The sequence below is a fragment of the Narcine bancroftii genome, chromosome 4, assembly GCF_036971445.1.
Source record: "Narcine bancroftii isolate sNarBan1 chromosome 4, sNarBan1.hap1, whole genome shotgun sequence".
Taxonomy (NCBI): Eukaryota; Metazoa; Chordata; class Chondrichthyes; order Torpediniformes; family Narcinidae; genus Narcine; species Narcine bancroftii.
Genome location: NC_091472.1, coordinates 191,419,073 through 191,439,610, shown reverse-complemented (window position 1 = coordinate 191,439,610; position 20,538 = coordinate 191,419,073). Strand labels below are relative to the sequence as shown.

Sequence of the window (20,538 nt, the reverse complement as noted above, 5' to 3'; positions counted from 1 at the left end):
CCGACACGCACAAAACCAAATTCTAGTTGGAATCTCTGGCTGAGGAATGGGTCAGAGGAGCCATGAAGTTCAGCACATCCCCTACACAGGTGAGAACAGGGGCAGCTACAGCAATGCAGTGAGTGGCAATGGCAGACAGAGCAGCAACCAGTAAAAAGGAGGGATACTTGGAGGTCCTATTCTGCAGAAACAGTGAGATGGAATCATTTTGATGAATGAAGAACAGTAGGGGACGATAGCCAACCATTCTCAATATACTTGTGAACTTGCATCACTGTGTTGCAATACAGGGCAAAGTTCAAGCTCCTGCTCACCACAAACAGTTTTGCCAAACCTTTTCTTCAAGAGCCTCCAACGATCACCATAAAGACCATCTTAGCCCTCTGGAAAAAAAAGTTTACAATTGCACAAAACCCAGTTAATCCTTGCATCCAAACAAATGCAATTTTTAAAAAAATATTTAAATAGATCAAAAACAATTTCAAACAGATATCAGGAATGTCTGAAAGTCAGCTAGGCCCAAAATGACAATGACCACACCATTGACATAGGTTAATTATAGGTCTTTGAAGCCTGAAAACCATTGGACCACAATGATTTAACACCTCAAATCTTGGACCAGTGTGCCCAAGTCACTTCTGCTAAACACAGCCTTGCACCTGTTTGACCAGACCCATTATCCAAATAATTTTAAGCATCTCAGAACTAAATCTAAAACACAAACCAGAATATTCTCTTTACATGACAATTGACTTGATGCACAATTCTTAAATTTTGTGTTTGTATCCAAGAACTTAATTTTTTTCTTTAAAAGCATGTACATAACTTCATATTTTCAAATCATGAGATACCAAAACCCAAATAAAATGGTTTCTTTGAGGGCCAAGTTTCTTTTTGTATGAATGGGGAAAAAAACAAGTACCAATTTCATACCAAACCATTCACAGCAAAATATAAACAGGGACTTTCCAGAAACTAAACAAGGTCAGTCAGATCATACTGTGGTTAAGAATGGAACCTTAGCTATTGCATCTTAGCACTATACATTTTCACTCGAGTTGCATTTGCTAAGATGCCAAGTTTACAATATACGAAACCAGAGAAAGTGCTGCAATTCAACAACACCTTTGTTTTCCACTTATTTGAGAATTCAAGAGGACATTTCAAATAAGTTTGTGCTGATCATCTGGGACTTTCCAGAATGCTAAGGACAGGAAGATCAGTCTTGTGATTAAATTTGCAGAAAGACAACATGATTTATGCTCAACTTTTTTTTTTAAAAAGGACCACACCACTTCATCCAGTATTTCAGAAATTATGCATTATTAGTACATAGAAAATTACAGTTCAAGCCTTTCAACCCACGATGTTGCGTCAACCTATGTAAACCTACTCCCCAACCCTCTATTTTTCTTACATCAATGTGTCTACCCAAGAGTCTTGAATGTCGCTATTGTACTAGCCTCCACCACCACCTCCAGGAATGCATTTCAGGCACCCACCACTCTCAAGTTTCAAAAAAATCATCTGACATCTCCTCTAAACTTTCCTCCACTCACCTTACACAGATGTCCTCTAGTATCTGCTATTATTGCCCAAGGATAAAGGTGGTGACTGCCCACCCTATTTAGGACCCTCATATCTTATACAGCTCTATTAAATCTTCTCTCATCCTTCATCACTCCAAAGAGAAAAGCCCTAGCTCTGGCAACCATGCTTCATATGACATGTTCTCCAATCCTGGCAACATCCTGGTAAATCTCTGCATTTCCTAAAATACAACAGTATCTTTCCTATAATTAGGTGAACAGATTGAAGTAACTAACCACACAATTTTGAACAACCAGAACACAAACAGCAAGGAATAATTTTATTTGGTCCATGCTGGCAGAGGTTTGCAGCTGGCTCCATTCTCTACAATTTCCTTAGGACTCGTAATTCTTTCTTCTTTCAAGTACCAATCCACTTTTGAATTGAAAGCAACAAAATCAACTAAATATTTTTTTTGGTCATGCAATTGCCTTTTTATTTTAAATAATTTATTTGTGGTATGTGGGCGATTACAAAACAGGTCATTCGACCCTTCTGGTCTGTGCTGAAACATTATTCCTCTAATCCCAGTGACCTTCACCCATTCTATAACCCTCCAAACCACTCCCATCCATGCATCTAACCAATTTATTCATAAAACTGAAGAGTGAGCCCCCATTTAGCATGTCAGATGGCAGCTCATTCTAAACTCCCACCACTCTGAGTGAAGAAGTTCCACCAAACCTTTACCTGAAACACATGTCCTCTTGTATCTACCTCCCCCAATCTGAGTGGAAAGAGCCTTCTTGCATTTACTCTGTCTATTCCCTCATAATTTTGTAAACCTCGATCAAAGCTCACCTAATTTTTCTATGCTCCAAGGAATAAAGTCCGAACCGATTTAATCTTTCCCTGTAAAGACCCAGCAACATCCTAGTAAATCTCTTCTGCACTCTTTCAATCTTACTGATACCTTTCCTGTAATTTGATGACCAGACTGCATACAATACTCCAAATCTGGCTTATACAATCTCGTCATAACATCCCAACTCCTGTACTCAATACTTTGATTTATGAAGACCAATATGCCAAAAGCTGTCTACATGTGACACCACTTTCAGGAAATTATGTACCTGTATTCCTAGATCCCTTTGTTCCTCTGCACTTCTCAGTGTCCCCCTACTATTTACTGTGCATGTCCTATCTTGGTAGGACATATGCCATTTTTTTGTTGCCCATAATGCCTTCAATCTTAGTATCATTGGAAATCTGGCTGATCCAATTTACCACATTATCATCCAGATCATTGAAACAGACAACAAAAAACAATGATCCCAACACCAACCTCTGAGGCACACCACTAATCACAGACCTCCAGTCTGTGAAGCAATCATCCACTACCACTCTGTCTTCTCCCATTCAGCCAATTTCAAATCCATTTTACAACCTCTCCATGGATACCTAGTGTTGGAACCTTCTGAACTAACCTCCCTTGTGGGACCTTATCAAAAGCCTTACTAAAGTCCATGTAGACAACATCCACAACCTTTCCTTCATTTACTTTCTTGGTAACCTCCTCAAAAAAACAAAGATTTGGTAAACCTGACCTACCACGCACAAAGCCATGCTAACTATCCTTAATCAGCCCTTGACTGTTCAAATACTTGTATATCCAATCTCTCAGAACACCCTTCAATAATTTATCCCCTACTGACATCAGACTCACCAGCCTATAATTTCCTGATTTACTTTTGGAGTCTTTTTTAAATAACTGAACAACATGAGCTACCACCCGTGGCTAAGGATATTTTAAATATTTCTGCCAAGGCCCCTGTAATTTCTACACTAGTCTCTCTCAAGGTCCAAGGGAATATCATGTCAGGCCCAAGGGATTTATCTATCTGTCTTCGCTGTAAGGCAGCAACCACCTCTTCCTCTTTAATATCTATATGGTCCATGACATTACTGCTTGTTTCCCTTCCTTCCATATACACCATGCCAGTTTACTGAGTAAATACTGATGCAAAAAAACTGTAAGATCTCCCCACCTCCTTAGGTACCAAACAGAGATGACCACTCTGATCGTCAAGGGGACCATCATTCCTTTTACTATCCTTTTACTCTCAACATACTTGTAGAAACCCTTTGGGTTTACCTTCACATTATCTGCTCAAGCAACCTCATGTCTTTTTGCCTTCCTGATTTCCTTCTTAAGTATTTTCTTACATTTTCTATACTCCTCCAGTACCTCATTTGCTCCTTGTTTCCGATACTTGCTATATATGTTTCTCTTCCTCTTTACCAGATTGCCAATATCCCTTCAAAACCAAGGTTCCTGATGCCTTAATTTTCCTTTAATCCTAACAGGAACATGCAAACTCTGGACTCTCAAAATTTCACCTTTGAAGGCATCCATTTACTGAACTCATCCTTGCCAGACAACAGCTTAGCCCAATCCACTCTTCCTAGATCTTTTCTCATTTCCACAAAATTGGCCTTCTCCAATTTAGAATCTCAATTTGAGGACCATACCTCTCCTTATCCATAATTAACTTATAACTAATGACACATGGTCACTGGACACAAATGTTCACCAACACATACTTCTGTCATCTGACCTGTCTGGTTCTCTAGTAGGAGATAAAGTATTGCATTCTCTCTCGTTGGTATCTTTATATTTTGATTTAGAAAACTTTCCTGAACATATTTGATAAACTCCAAACCATCCAGCTATACATTATGGGAGTTCCATTGAATATGAGGAAAGTTAAAATCTCCTATCACAACTTTGTTTCTTACATCGGTCTAGTATCTCTCTACAAATTTGCTCCTCCCATTCTCTCAGACTATTGGGTGGTGTATAATACAACACAATCAGTGTGGTCACACATTTCCCAATCCTCAGCTGCACCCATATGGCCTCTGGGCTATCCTGTCTAAGCACAGCTGTGGTATTTTCCCTGACTAGGAATGCCACTAATCCCCCTTTCATCCCTCCCCTTCTATCTCATCTGAAACAACAGAATTCCGGAACATTGAGAGCCAAGTCCTGCCCTCCTGTAACCAAGCTTCACTAATAGCAATAATGTCATAATCCTATGTGCCAATTCATGCCCTAACAATATTCCAACAATATTCTTTGCACTGAAATAAATACACCTGAAAACATTTCTATCACGTACAAACCTTTGATTTTTGTCTAAACATGCAGTCCTCGCATGACCTTTATTCTCCTCCACATCACTACCTACTCTAACATTCTGGTTCCTTGAACTTGTGCATTTTCTGAAATGGACCACCAAGCGAAGAGTAAACTATTCTGGTGAGCCTGGAATCACACGTCAAAGAATTGTTACAAAGCAGAAAGAGTTCATCAGTTTTATGGCAGTTCTCAAGAAACTATTCCAGTCAGTCCAATACCCCTGTTCTTTGCCTATTTCCACACAAATTATTCTGTCACATGCCTATCTAATTCCTTTTTAAAACCACTGACAGTTTAAGTAAGGGAGATAATCTTTCCACAGCATGCTAATGAACCAGGTAAGTTTATAAATGATGAATCAGCAATTTAACAGCCAGTGATGTGACAGAAATGATTAGAGCTTCTCTTCTGGAGCACCTGTTCAAAAGTCTTGGATAACACACCTGCCGTCTGTATGCCATTTTCAATGGCTGACAGCAGAACTGGAGCCAAGTTCAGGGCAAAGGTTATTGTGGATGCACAAGGGCAAACCAATCTGAAACATTAATGCAGTGAACTGTGCCCATCTTGGCAAGGATAGTCTCACCTGATGGCATACTTTGGGGATGTGACACTCCAGCCAGAGACAAATGACAGAACAATTTCTTCTGCCTGTCTAGGCCAGAAGAACCAAACCAATACAATATCAGCAAGCATTTATTTGCACTAAAGAGTAATGAGAATCTGGAGCACTATCCCTTCAATACCTGTCCAGGCCAAGGTATGGAAAAATGTCAAAAATTAATCAGCGAGCTGTAATATTTTTAATTGTACATTTTTTTGTACAACATAGAAGGCCACCATTCAGTTAATTTATAATCCCAGCAATTCCATCAGTCCTACTCTCTCAGAGTACCCTGTTCTCTCTTTCATGCCACCTATTTCTCCTGCCTCCCACTTAATACTTAAGTTAGTTGCCTGCTGTAAATTATACCATCAACCAACAAGTCTCTAGGATGCAGGAGCATCCTGGAAAGATGAGTTTAACCTATTCTATCTGTGCACATGCAATGATGAATTTGTGATTAATATTGAACAGGGAACAGCAGGAAAATGGATCAAACTCCAGTCACTGAGACTATGTGCACCACCTTGTCATTAAAAGTAATGAAACAAAACAAATGAGAAAAAGTTTTGCAATTATAAAGAATGAATCCTGATGTCAATGAAATAAAAAAAGGCCAAAACATTATTACTTACAGATTAACCAGGACAGAACAGACATGAGGAGCAAAATGGCTCAGTGTTCCTGTACTCATGGTCAAATCACAATTACAAGTCTAATCACAAGGGAAATTTGCCTCCAGAATTAAAAGCATCTCAATGCTGACTAGGTGGTCCTCAGCAAACCACAGAAGAAGGAAGTGTAAATTTAATTGAAGAATAAAACCAAAACTGATCTAATTTGCCTTCAGTTCTTTAACCTAAATTTACACAGATATAGTCAATACTTTGAGGAGGTTGAAGTGCCATAAAGGATACTTGCCTTCACTAGCTTGGGTGCCAATAAAAGAGCAGAGAAGGTATGGTAGAAATATATAAGCCATCAATTAGGCCACAACCTGTGAATAGTGTGCAGGCCTGTTGACCCTGTCTAGGAAGGATGTGATTGCACTGAAGTACTTGCAAAGGAAATTAACCAAGATTACTATCTGTGTAATGAATGAATTTCACTGAAAATACCTTGAATAAGCAAATGTTGTATAAAGAGTATAAAACAAAAATCTGTAGAGACCATAATTGAAGTAAAAACACATGAAAGATAAATCACATTCCTCCTGTGCTCCACCCCCTGAAACACCCACAAACAAAATGGTGGGGGGGGGGGGCCTCCCACAGGCAGGAGGCAATAGGTGGATAAGAGAGGGGGTGTGGCTCTGAATGGAGAGTTGGAGAAAAGCGAGGGGGAAGCGGGCTCTCAGAAACTGGAGAAGTCAAAGCTAATGCCAGTGGAGAGGGAAGGAGGTGAAGGGCAAGATGAAAGAAAATTTCAGATTTATTGTCAGAGTACATACATGACATCACATACAACCTTGAGGTTCTTTTTTTTCCCCCATGGTAGAATTACCACTTATTAGTTGTGCAGAGAAAAACTGTACTCAATGTACCCTGGAAACAAATAAAGAATTAGAAACAAACTGACTGTGCATTACAGAGAGAGAAAAAAAATCAATTAAGTGCACAAGTACGAGTCCTTAAATGAGTCTCTGATTGAATTTGTGGTTGAGGAGTCTGATAATGGAAGCGTAGCAGCTGTTCCTGAACATGGTGGCATCTCGACCTCTTTCCTAATGGTAGCAACAAGAACAGAGCGTGTGCTTGGCAGTGTGGATCTATGATGATTGAATCTGTTCTCCAACGGTAGCATTCCCTGTTGAATTTCTCAATGGTGTGGAGGGTTTTACCTGGGAAGTCCTGGCTGTGTCAACTATATTTTGCAGGGCTTTACACTCAGGGATATTGGTGTCGCCATACCAGGCTATGATGTACACTTTCCACCACACATCTGATGAAATTTGGCATGGTTTCCGATGTCATGCAAAACCTCAGCAAACTCCTGAGAAGTAGAGGCACTAACGTGCTTTCTTCATAATGTCATTTGTGTGTTGGATCCAGGTAAGATCCTCTGAGACTTGACTCCCAAAAACTTAAATTTGTTCACCCTCTCCACCTCTGATCCCCCAATGGTCACTAGATCGTACATCTCTGGTTTTCCCTTCCTGAAGTCAACAATCAGCTCCTTGGTTTTGGTGACATTGAGTGCGAGGTTGCTGTTGGTGCACCATTCAGCCAAGTTTTTCAAACTCCCTCCAATGCACTGACTCATTACCCTTTTTATAGAACCCACTAGTGGTATCATCAGTAATTTTTTTTTAAATTTAGACATTCAGCACTGTAACAGGCCAACGTCCCTACGAGTCCGTGTAGCCCAATTTACACCTCATTAACCTATACACCAGTACGTTTTGAAGGATGGGAAGAAATCAGAGCCCCCGGAGAATGCCCACACAGACACAGGGAGAACATAAAAACTCCTTACAGACAGGGCAGGATTCAAACCCAGGTCCGGTCCTGATTGCTGGCGCTATAAAGGCATTGCGCTAACTGCTACACCAACCATGCTGGTTGTAGATGGTGCTGTGCTGTTCTAGGTGAATAGCGAGTTGAACAGGGGATTAGGAAATGGAATGTGAGAGGAATCTGGAGCCAGAGGAAACCCACACAAACATGGGGAGATTGTACAAGGAGTTGAATAGGAGATTGTGGACGAGATGTTCTTCCCAATCCTCACTAATTGTGGTCTGGAGGTGAGGAAATCCAGGATCCAATTACACAGTTTGCAGATCAATTTTGAGGGAAGGATAGTGTTAAATGCCGAACTATAGTTGATAGAGGGATGGAGAAGAGGTAAATGTTGAATAAAGGCAACTTACACTTTTATAATTCTAAATTTAACAGTCTCACGATTTTTATAAATCACACAAACACTTTTTTTTTTAGAAACTATAGCACAATTTAACCATATTATATACAATCAATGCTTTCAAAAACTCAGCAGAAAGCAAAGGGTACATTGCAATTCTAGCTATGAGTTATGCATGAAGTGAACAGAGACATCTCTGAACTGCTGAAAGTAGCAAGGAGAATAAATCCTTTCATGATATTTACAGGATGTCAATAAATGGACCTATGCTAGTTTCATAATGATTCCAAAAATCCAATGAAATTCAACAGATGCAAAAGAAAAGATCTGAATTCATCACATTTCAAACTTGGGCTCCACAAGTAATCTGATTCAATAAAGCACAGCCTGAACTTCCATTATAAAATGACAACATTGAAAGCAGCAACAATGGAATTGATACAGAACAGTCAGTTCCTCTTGAAAAGAAATGCAAGAAAACAAAAAATCAGTTCCACAATTTATATAATGGATACACAAGTCATTCAACCACTTCAGCAGTTCCAAAGATATTCCAATAAACAGTACTATCACAAAGGCCAAATGTGGAATCCCATTTTTAATGTTCTCATCAGACAATTATCCATCCAGTTTCTCCTCATTAATGACATGTATAATATTGTATTCCAGGATGTCCATCATATTCACAATAGGGCAAGTGCCACAGGTATAAGCTCATCAAGACAAAAGTTCAAAGCTGGTTTTCAAAATTAGTGCACAGATAGAATAGGTTAAAATTCATGGATCAAAAGTAACATGATCACCAACAGGTTTCTGAATTTTAATTAATTCTCTTCAGTAATGTTAAACTATTCAAATACCTTGTTAATTATTTCATCAAGCACACTTCAAGCTGTACAACATGACTGCATTTAATTATAAAACCTTTAGGAGGATTAAAGACGTGGATTTGAATTGTCTCCTGTTCCAGATCAAAGCAGTAATTCTCACAGTTAAGTGAAATATCTTGCTGGTTGATTTAATTTGTACACCATCTTTTAAAATGCTGCGAATGCACTTAGACAGAAAGAATCCATCATGCAAAACCAATGATAAGATGAAAATTATTGTGGTCTTGATGCAAAAAATATAAAAATATTTTGAAGACCCACAAATTAAGCAAAAATTAGAAATCTGGATATAACTTTGAATTCTAACTCCTCCCTCCCTTCCTTCCTGCAAAATCAATGCAAACCCCATACCAGTACTGATTATGAGTGTTGTTGAGCCAAGGTATTAAGGCTTAAAAAGCCAAGCCACTGAATCTTTTAAAGATGTAGATCAGTCTCAATATAATTCAATGTCTTTTCTGGGTTAAAGAATGGAATAGCTTGCTTTTTAGAAGTGCTGTAGGTAGACAGGGTGGTAAAGAAAGTGCCTGACTCTTGATTTCAGTCAGAGCATTGAGAAAAGGAACTGATTGTCATGTTAAAACTTTATATGTGGGTTTTTTTTTTAAAAAAGGATATTGTGTAGTTACGGTCACCCAACTACAGTAAGGTCATTAAACTGCAAAGATTGGAGAAAAGATTCACAAAAATGTTACTGAAACTAGCAAGCTTGAGTTACAAGGCTGGGATATTTCACCCTGGTGTATAGGAGGTTTGCGGTGAGATTCAAAACCATGAAGGCATACATAAAGTAATAGATCATGGTGGTTCTTTTCCAGGTTTAAATCTGGCACTGTCTGCAAGGAGTTTGTACAATCTCCCCATATTTGTGTGGGTTTCCTCTGGCTCCAGATTCCTCTCACATTCCAAAGACAGAGGTTAATTGGCCACATGGTGCATTTTGCAATGTGGGGCTCATGAGTATTAGAGACATTCAAACAGGTATATGGATAGGGAAGATTTAAAGGGATATGGGCCAAATGCAGGCAAATGGGAGCAGCTTAAATAGAGAGCCTGGTCAGCAAGGACAAGTTGGATGGGCTGAGGGGCCTGTTTCCATGGTGTAATACTCTATATATATGCACCATTTCATCAGATGCAAGGATCGACAATGAGATAGACAACAGACTCGCCAAGGCAAATAGTGCCTTTGGAAGACTACACAAAAGAGTCTGGAAAAACAACCAACTGAAAAACCTCACAAAGATAAGCGTATACAGAGCCGTTGTCATACCCACACTCCTGTTCGGCTCCGAATCATGGGTCCTCTACCGGCATCACCTACGGCTCCTAGAACGCTTCCACCAGCGTTGTCTCCGCTCCATCCTCAACATCCATTGGAGCGCTTTCATCCCTAACGTCTAAGTACTCGAGATGGCAGAGGTCGACAGCATCGAGTCCACGCTGCTGAAGATCCAGCTGCGCTGGATGGGTCACGTCTCCAGAATGGAGGACCATCGCCTTCCCAAGATCGTGTTATATGGCGAGCTCTCCACTGGCCACCGTGACAGAGGTGCACCAAAGAAAAGGTACAAGGACTGCCTAAAGAAATCTCTTGGTGCCTGCCACATTGACCACCGCCAGTGGGCTGTTATAGCCTCAAACCGTGCATCTTGGCGCCTCACAGTTTGGCAGGCAGCAACCTCCTTTGAAGAAGACTGCAGAGCCCACCTCACTGACAAAAGGCAAAGGAGGAAAAACCCAACACCCAACCCCAACCAACCAATTTTCCCCTGGAGCCGCTGCAACCGTGTCTGCCTGTCCCGCATCGGACTTGTCAGCCACAAACGAGCCTGCAGCTGACGTGGACTTTTACCCCCTCCATAAATCTTCGTCCGCGAAGCCAAGCCAAAGAAGATGGATGTACAAATGGTTTGATTGCTGTATAATACCCCTTATGTAATCTCTCATTTTCAGACTCATGTTGGTCAAACATTGATATCAATATAAGCTAGAGAAACGATTACCTTCAAAGCAAGTAATGATTATAATGGGTGTTCAATTTTCTACTAGGAATCTTTAAAGCTTGATTCATGAATACCTTCAGCAACAGATCAAGTCTAAAGACCAAGTGCCTAGAAACACTTGGTCCGAACACTACAATTAAAAGATGTTACAACCATTTTTAAGTACGAACTGTTTACTAAATGTGGAAGTTGAAACAATCTTCTTTGGCTTGGCTTCGCGGACGAAGATTTATGGAGGGGGTAAAAAGTCCACGTCAGCTGCAGGCTCGTTTGTGGCTGACAAGTCCGATGCGGGACAGGCAGACACGATTGCAGCGGTTGCAGGGGAAAATTGGTTGGTTGGGGTTGGGAGTTGGGTTTTTCCTCCTTTGTCTTTTGTCAGTGAGGTAGGCTCTGCGGTCTTCTTCAAAGGAGGTTGCTGCCCACCAAACTGTGAGGCGCCAAGATGCACGGTTTGAGGCGATATCAGCCCACTGGCGGTGGTCAATGTGGCAGGCACCAAGAGATTTCTTTAGGCAGTCCTTGTACCTTTTCTTTGGTGCACCTCTGTCACGGTGGCCAGTGGAGAGCTCGCCATATAACACAATCTTGGGAAGGCGATGGTCCTCCATTCTGGAGACGTGACCCATCCAGCGCAGCTGGATCTTCAGCAGCGTGGACTCGATGCTGTCGACCTCTGCCATCTCGAGTACTTCGACGTTAGGGATGTAAGCGCTCCAATGGATGTTGAGGATGGAGCGGAGACAACGCTGGTGGAAGCGTTCTAGGAGCCGTAGGTGGTGCCGGTAGAGGACCCATGATTCGGAGCCGAACAGGAGTGTGGGTATGACAACGGCTCTGTATACGCTTATCTTTGTGAGGTTTTTCAGTTGGTTGTTTTTCCAGACTCTTTTGTGTAGTCTTCCAAAGGCGCTATTTGCCTTGGCGAGTCTGTTGTCTATCTCATTGTCGATCCTTGCATCTGATGAAATGGTGCAGCTGAGATAGGTAAACTGGTTGACCGTTTTGAGTTTTGTGTGCCCGATGGAGATGTGGGGGGGCTGGTAATCATGGTGGGGAGCTGGCTGATGGAGGACCTCAGTTTTCTTCAGGCTGACTTCCAGGCCAAACATTTTGGCAGATTCCGCAAAACAGGACGTCAAGCGCTGAAGAGCTAGCTCTGAATGGGCAACTAAAGCGGCATCGTCTGCAAAGAGTAGTTCACGGACAAGTTTCTCTTGTGTCTTGGTGTGAGCTTGCAGGCGCCTCAGATTGAAGAGACTGCCATCCGTGCGGTACCGGATGTAAACAGCGTCTTCATTGTTGGGGTCTTTCATGGCTTGGTTCAGCATCATGCTGAAGAAGATTGAAAAGAGGGTTGGTGCCAGAACACAGCCTTGCTTCACGCCATTGTTAATGGAGAAGGGTTCAGAGAGCTCATTGCTGTATCTGACCCGACCTTGTTGGTTTTCGTGCAGTTGGATAATCATGTTGAGGAACTTTGGGGGACATCCGATGCGCTCTAGTATTTGCCAAAGCCCTTTCCTGCTCACGGTGTCGAAGGCTTTGGTGAGGTCAACAAAGGTGATGTAGAGTCCTTTGTTTTGTTCTCTGCATTTTTCTTGGAGCTGTCTGAGGGCAAAGACCATGTCAGTAGTTCCTCTGTTTGCGCGAAAGCCGCACTGTGATTCTGGGAGAATATTCTCGGCGACACTAGGTATTATTCTATTTAGTAGAATCCTAGCGAAGATTTTGCCTGCAATGGAGAGCAACGTGATTCCCCTGTAGTTTGAGCAGTCTGATTTCTCGCCTTTGTTTTTGTACAGGGTGATGATGGTGGCATCACGAAGATCCTGAGGCAGTTTACCTTGGTCCCAACAAAGCTTGAAGAACTCATGCAGTTTGGCATGCAGAGTTTTGCCGCCAGCCTTCCAGACTTCTGGGAGGATTCCATCCATACCTGCTGCTTTGCCACTTTTCAGTTGTTCGATTGCCTTATATGTCTCATCCAGGGTGGGAACCTCATCCAGCTCTAGCCTTAGGGGCTGTTGAGGGAGCTGGAGCAGGGCGGAATCTTGGACTGAGCGGTTGGCACTGAAAAGAGATTGGAAGTGTTCTGACCATCGGTTGAGGATGGAGATCTTGTCGCTGAGGAGGACTTTGCCGTCTGAGCTGCGCAGCGGGCTTTGGACTTGGGGTGAGGGGCCGTACACAGCCTTTAGAGCCTCGTAGAAACCCCTGAAGTCGCCAATGTCCGCGCTGAGCTGGGTTCGTTTGGCGAGGCTAGTCCACCACTCATTTTGGATCTCCCGGAGTTTGCGCTGAAGATGGCTGCATGCGCGACGGAAGGCTTGTTTCTTCTCTGGACAGGACGGCTTTGTAAGGTGAGCCTGGTGGGCAGCTCGCTTCTTTGCCAGCAGCTCCTGGATTTCCTGGCTGTTTTCGTCAAACCAGTCCTTGTTTTTCCTGGAGGAGAAGCCCAGTACCTCTTCAGTGGATTGCAGTAAGGGGGAGACGGCGGCCGCGGCCTCGGTCGAGTGAGGCAGGCGGAGGCCCCGGTCCGGACAGGGAGTGGGAGGCGGCGGCCCCAGTCCGGGCACAGGGAGAGCAGCAGCGGCCCCGGTCCGGGCGAAGGGTAGACGGTGGCGGCCCCGGCCCCGGTCCGGGCGAAGGGTAGACGGCGGCGGCCCCAATACGGGCAGGAGCAAGGGGGAGACGGCGGCCCCAGTCCGGGCACAGGGAGAGCAGCAGCGGCCCCGGCCCCGGTCCGGGCGAAGGGTAGACGGCGGCGGCCCCGGCCCCGGTCCGGGCGAAGGGTAGACGGGAAGTTGAAACAATAATTCTTTTCTAAAGGTCATGCACGAAGCACAGACCCAAATTGGAAGTTAAATCAGAGGAAACACCCTTCAGAATGTTCAGCTCAAAAGCAAATCACACTCCCACTCGCACTATTCCTTATGCAGAATTTGAGTAATAGGATTCTATTTACTTAACTGTGGTTTCACATGGAAAGTTATTTTGCCTAGAAAGTAATTTGATTTGTTCAATATGCTGAAATTTGAAAGAAGGATTAAATCTGCAAGAACTTTGAAAAGGAAGATTCCATACCTTAGTTTTTTTTTAAATAACCTCCTTTGATCTACTATCTTTGTGGCTGATACTGAAATTTGTAAAATTCTTTCTGTGCCTTTAAACCTCAACAATACATTTGCAGAAATTACACAAGAATTTATTCACTGATCAAATATTGATGGAAATTAAGAGTCAGGTAAACCGTGCCAATAGTTAGATAATATTGAAATAGGGGAGAGGTTTAAAATGAGTGCAAATTATAGCTTTCATGATGAAACCTGCTTGCATCTACAGAGTCATCTTATTTTGCCTTTTCTACAAGTTATTTTGCAGTTTCCAGTAGTTTAACTTTAAGAGAGTATATTTTATAATTGTGTTTTAAGTTGTGAAAAGTTCATTGTCATTCCAAAGGGCTGCTGAATATATCAGGTGATTTAAGAGCAGCCTTAAATTCCAACTCTTCTTCCACCTCATTCAGTATCATTGCTTTTTATCTTCTTTCTGCTCTCTCTCTTTGGCTTGGCTTCGCGGACGAAGATTTATGGGGGGGTATGTCCACGTCTGCTGCAGGCTCATTTGTGGCTGACAAGTCCGACGCAGGACAGGCAGACACGGTTGCAGCGGTGGAAAGGGAAAATTGGTGGGTTGGGGTTGGGTGTTGGGTTTTTCCTCCTTTGTCTTTTGTCAGTGAGGTGGGCTCTGCGGTCTTCTTCAAAGGAGGTTGCTGCCCGCCGAACTGTGAGGCGCCAAGATGCACGGTTTGAGGCGATATCAGCCCACTGGTGGTGGTCAATGTGGCAGGCACCAAGAGATTTCTTTAGGCAGTCCTTGTACCTCTTCTTTGGTGCACCTCTGTCTCGGTGGCCAGTGAAGAGCTCGCCATATAACACGATCTTGGGAAGGCGATGGTCCTCCATTCTGGAGACGTGACCTACCCAGCGCAGTTGGATCTTCAGCAACGTGGATTCGATGGTGTCAGCCTCTGCCATCTCGAGTACTTCGATGTTGGAGATGAAGTCGCTCCAATGAATGTTGAGGATGGAGCGGAGACAACGCTGGTGGAAGCGTTCTAGGAGCCGTAGGTGATGCCGGTAGAGGACCCATGATTCTGAGCCGAAAAGGAGTGTGGGTATGACAACGGCTCTGTATACGCTAATCTTTGCTTTTTATAGAGAGAGGGAAAAAAAATCACTACACATTATTGAAAAGACTTCTGCAACATAAATTTCCAGAATCTGTGGGACAAGTGGACCTGAAAATGTTTTAAAAACCCCTCCCCGGGCTGCTTACTCCTCCCCATCCACCAAACATTCTCAACATTTTAACTACAGGTGGACAACCACACAAGACACTATCTTTGTAGACCTCAGCGCAGGTGCTCCTAAGCACCAGCAGCTGCACCAGCTATTCTTTGATTTTTAAAACCAATCTGCACCTTTTCTATCAACTTTTATGCCTCCCATTCTAACAGCACGCACTGGTGCTGTAACAATCTTGAAAACCTCCAATTGTCTTTTACAAGCTTCAGAGCTTTTAATAAAGGAATCCCACATTACTCGAGTTTGTTGTCAGGGTGTGCTTGTGAATCAAGTTTATCCTCAAATCATACCATTATCCTGGCGACCAAAGACTGGAAGTGAATGCGGCATGGCATTTTTGCCAACAGGAATGTGTTGGAAGCTCCCAATGGAGAACTGCACATCCTGTTACTCCAGTCAGTGCACTGCACTGACAGCACTGCACAATGCAAAATGACAAAGGTGAATAGTTTTCTCATTCCATGTCAATGCTTTGACTTCAGTAGAAGGATTACCTTTACAGTGACAACTCTTTTTTCCCCTCCCTTCCCCGCTCCACCCATCCTCTTCCACACACTACAGGTTTACATCTTCAAGCAATGAAGATAAAATTCTCTCACAGAATTAGAAGCTACTCATATGTTTGTGTACCAAGCAAAAACTCAACCTATTCTTTGCACATGTCAAAAAAATGAACAGCAGGACTCAGAGGTTTGTGAGACCTGTTTCGTCAGGAGTCCCCAGAATGTTAGCTTCCTTTCCTTTCGACATGTTAGAGGTTTCTAGCATTTTGTGTTCTGGCCCACAGCAAAGTAGGAAACTTAACTTTTTGTGCCAGGTTTGAGTGAACTATCCCACTAAGCACGTCATCTAAAATCTCTTTTATACTTTTCTTTAAATATTTATCTTATACCACTTCAAAAGCTATTCTGAACCCTGCTTCTGCATAATTTCTGGGGAAGAATTTGAAGCATGTCCTGTCTTTACAGCAAACAAAACTGAAACACTCTCTTGGGAAGTTTTAAATCTATATCTTCTACTTCAGATTTTACACTGCACCAACATACTAGCTTAGTAATGTTATGATAGCCCTAGCTGTAGCAAAAAAATGTATTATGTCAACCTGGAAATTAGAAGATAACTTGAGAATACAACAATGGTATATAGAAATGAATAAATGTATTCCATTAGAAAAAATAACATATAATTTAAGAAATAATATTACAATATTCGAACAAATATGGGAGCCATATATGAAACACAATAGAGAAATCCTACCGTGGACTTCCACCACCTAAAATGACAGAAGGAGAAGATAATGAAAAGAACTGACTCAGTAAAATTTCTTGTTTATTTTTATTAAGTGACAACATTGTTTAACGGGTTTAATGTATCTTATAGTTTGAACTTTAAATAAATGGGAAAGGGAGTGAGGGAGGGAGGGAAGGGAGGGGGAAAAAGGAGGAGAAAACAACACTATATATTTAAGAAGAAAAATGTCTGTATGTATCTTGGTCAATATGGTTTATAGCGTGAAAAATAAAAAAAATTTAAAAAAAAACATACTAACCTAGTGGTTCCCAACCTTTTTCTTTCCATTCACATACAACTTTAAGTATTCCCTATGCCAGAAGTGCTCTGTGATTAGTAAAGGATTGCTTAAGGTGGTATGTGGCTGGAAAAAAAAGTTTGAAAAGCACTGTTTTAATCGTCCCTCATTGACTTGTTATGTGTATGGTTTCATAACTCCAAAGGAAATGAGCCAATGACAATTTTTCTCAAGCAAAATATTTCAGTAACAATTGGGTCAAGAGCAGGGATTCTCAACCTTCCCTTCCCACTCACATACCACCTTAAGCAATCCCTTACTTATCACGGAGCACCAATGGCATAGGGATTACTTAAAGTGGGATGTGAGTGAAAAGAAAAAGGTTGAGAACCACTGTAACTAGACCATGTTCTGAGTAAGTTCTCGAATAGTGTTACACTGAAATGACTATTTTCAAAAATATTTTGCAAAACAGGATTTGAATCATATTTGTCTTGTAATTGCTGTCAATAGAAATAGTTCCAAGATTAATTGGTACCCTACAATTTCACTCAGCAAGGCCTGAAACCCAAGCTTAATTTACATGAAAACTGTCCTGTGGTTTGGAGGGTTGGGTCACAAACTGTTTTCTGGAATTCTTCAAACAATAAACTCTTGGAAAACCAAAGTAATTATAAGAACTAGTAATATGCATCAAACAACAGTCCCTTATCAAAGAATCTCTGGACAGAGTACCTGACCACCCCTTTGGTTAGGGAATGATGCATGTCAGGAGATGAATGATGTAAAACACCACCTGTTTCTTTTGTAATATCATGATGGCTTGCACACTTTATGCATACCTCTCAGATGAACATCGTCCAAGCTATTCATATACAAAGGGATGAACACACAAAACAAGACTGCAAGCTGCATCCTGTAAAGATGTCATCAACCACACAACTCAGTAGAAAATAACAAAAGGTTTAATCTCAGTCATATATTTCTGCTTTCTAGAAAAAATTCCTAAAGCTATAACACTTTCAAATGATGGCTTTTATATTAATGCCATCTTACACCAAATACTCATTTCCAGGAGTTTTCAGTGTACTTCCTTCATTATGTAAATGGAAATATAACTTAAATTGAAGATTTTTCTCTGTTAACAAGCTCTTAACTACACATTATACTGTCGGAAGTGCTGACCCCAGACCAAACTACCGCCAAAAGGGCAAAAAAAACTCAGAAATTACCAGGAGATCAACATCCTTAATCTAAAACCAAAAATAATTCTCAATCCATGATAAATATGCAACAAGACTAAAACTAACAATAATTAGCAATCATGCCAAAGTTTGGCCAAACAAGTCACAGCTGCTTGATTCAATGGAATCTTTTCAAAATATTTATACCAACTACTCATAAATTGACATGGATCTCTCAGAAACAGTGATGGATACCAAAAGATGTATCGACCCATCCAGCTGCTCACACACGGGGGCACCACCAAAAAAATAGAGCCAGCTTCAAAATAAAACCCTTCAACTTCCTGGGAGTATCAAAATAAGAGAGATAAAACTCAAATCCAACATACAAGATAATTGAAAACGTGTACCTCATCGATGCATTTCAGTGACAAATCAAGTTCAGAAGCTGATGCTACAAGTGTTGTAATAACAGTAAAACCCCTGGTATCAGTCACCTATGGGGATTGGTAGATGCCAGATAAGAAAATTTTCCAGTTGCTTGAGATTGTGTGTTGCGTGATTGGCAAACTAATGGCAAAGCACGCCAGTTTTAAACTTGTTTTCTTTGTTTGAGGCTGCTGGTTGCTTGAATTCCAGATATCAAAGGTTTTACTGAACCTACCTTTGATGAAATAAAATCTGCTCCAACTAAAATGAGATCCACTTCTTGCCTGAAGGAATTTTACAGCCACTGCTTCCTCATGAAGCAGCAGCCTGTTCCATTTACTGTTTTTGGAAAGAGATCTAATGTGATGAGATTGCTCTCTCTCAACATAATCACACTAAAGTCAATGGACCCTGTTTCTTAATCAGGTCACTAAACAGCAGCAGAGCCACCAATACAAATAAGAGGACATGGGTGGTGCAGAACAAGCATCACCCATTAAATTCCTCTGAAAACCATCGACAGCTTTAACAGGTGTCAAAGCCAAAGTTCAAAGTTCCTGAAAATATTCTTGATACATGGAAACCATCAAAAAATTTCAAACAATTAATGAAAATGAAACCCAATAACCGACTTGCTTTAGTCATTCATCTTTTCTTTCCCCTAATTAGGATTCATGGATTCTGCATTAGGACTAAACTGTCAATGGATTTAAATGAATTCCCCAGCTAGGTGGAGCTCAAACATAACAGGTTTTACACATATCCCAAACTTTCCACCATTTGTGGGCAATTAATGTGGATCTGCTAATATTTAATATCAAATCTGGGCCATTACTGACTAACCTAGTTTATTCAAAATTCAGACAAACTGCAGAGCAAGAAATTTAAAATAATTCAGACTTCTAAGCAACCAGGAAAGGCAAAGAGGTAGCTGTCTAAAGATGGCAACATTCATTGTTATTATGGTTAGATCCTCATGAAAAAACTCCAAAAGATAATCCTGGCTCGAGGACTCAAAGAGGGCTTAAGGCAAGCCGTAGGGATTTAAATGAGAGTTAGGAATTAAAATAGCCCAAGCCTCATTTCTGGAACAGAGAAGATTCCAAGTTACTGTTGTAACCATATATTCAGGATCAAGGTGGTGAGCTAGCTTTGGTCCTCATTACAATAAAGATACCCTTGGCTCAAATATAGATTACATAACCAGGTTGCAAGCATTGTTAGTAGGTTGGCATGTAAACAATGCAATAGTTTGTATAAATAATGCTGCTTGGCTTTGCAATTGAAAAATCATACAAGCAATTTTACTACAACTTGAAACAATTCTGCCTTTGGTCCCTCACTAGCCATGTCCAGAAGTGCAGTGTACACATTCATGGCAACCAAAACTCTCAAAGAAACTTAACCAAACCATCAGCATTTTTATCATGCAGATGCAAACTACTCTATCTTTTTCAGAGAGGCTGCAAAGGCAGACTGCTTGTTATAATTTTGTATTGTAGAACTATGACTCGAAACAGAAAACTGATGAGAAAGTTGGCAAGAATTTGTGAATGAATTTATACCGACTGAGATATCCAAGTAAACAAAATACAATCAATTTAAGCCAATGTGAAAGCAAGCTGGATAACTAACAAAGAAGAACTTTGTTAACATAAAAATCTTCTGCCTTAAGATGGCACAAATATCATGTGGATCAAATACAACCAGAAATCAGCATTTATTCCTCACAAAAGTAATAACCACCTTGAATTACTTGCATTTAAACAAAAATCTCAACTTTCCATACAAATTTTAGGAAAGCAACTTCATGATTAAAAATAAACTGTGGTTGTATACATGAAGCACATTCCTATTGTAAAAAGCAAAATGCTCTCCCCATCCACACCAACCAATATTATGATTCAACTGAAGATGGGATTTAAATTTAGATTTT

At 41.2% G+C, this 20,538-nt stretch overlaps 2 protein-coding genes across 12 annotated transcripts in view; one reads left to right on the top strand and one right to left on the bottom strand.

Moving 5' to 3' along the window:
* The window catches only part of pheta1 (PH domain containing endocytic trafficking adaptor 1), a 117,501-nt gene that overhangs the window by 23,308 nt on the left and 73,655 nt on the right, over nt 1–20,538 (top strand). The gene's annotated exons all lie outside the window — the stretch shown is intronic.
* The window catches only part of sh2b3 (SH2B adaptor protein 3), a 208,700-nt gene that overhangs the window by 146,617 nt on the left and 41,545 nt on the right, over nt 1–20,538 (bottom strand). The gene's annotated exons all lie outside the window — the stretch shown is intronic.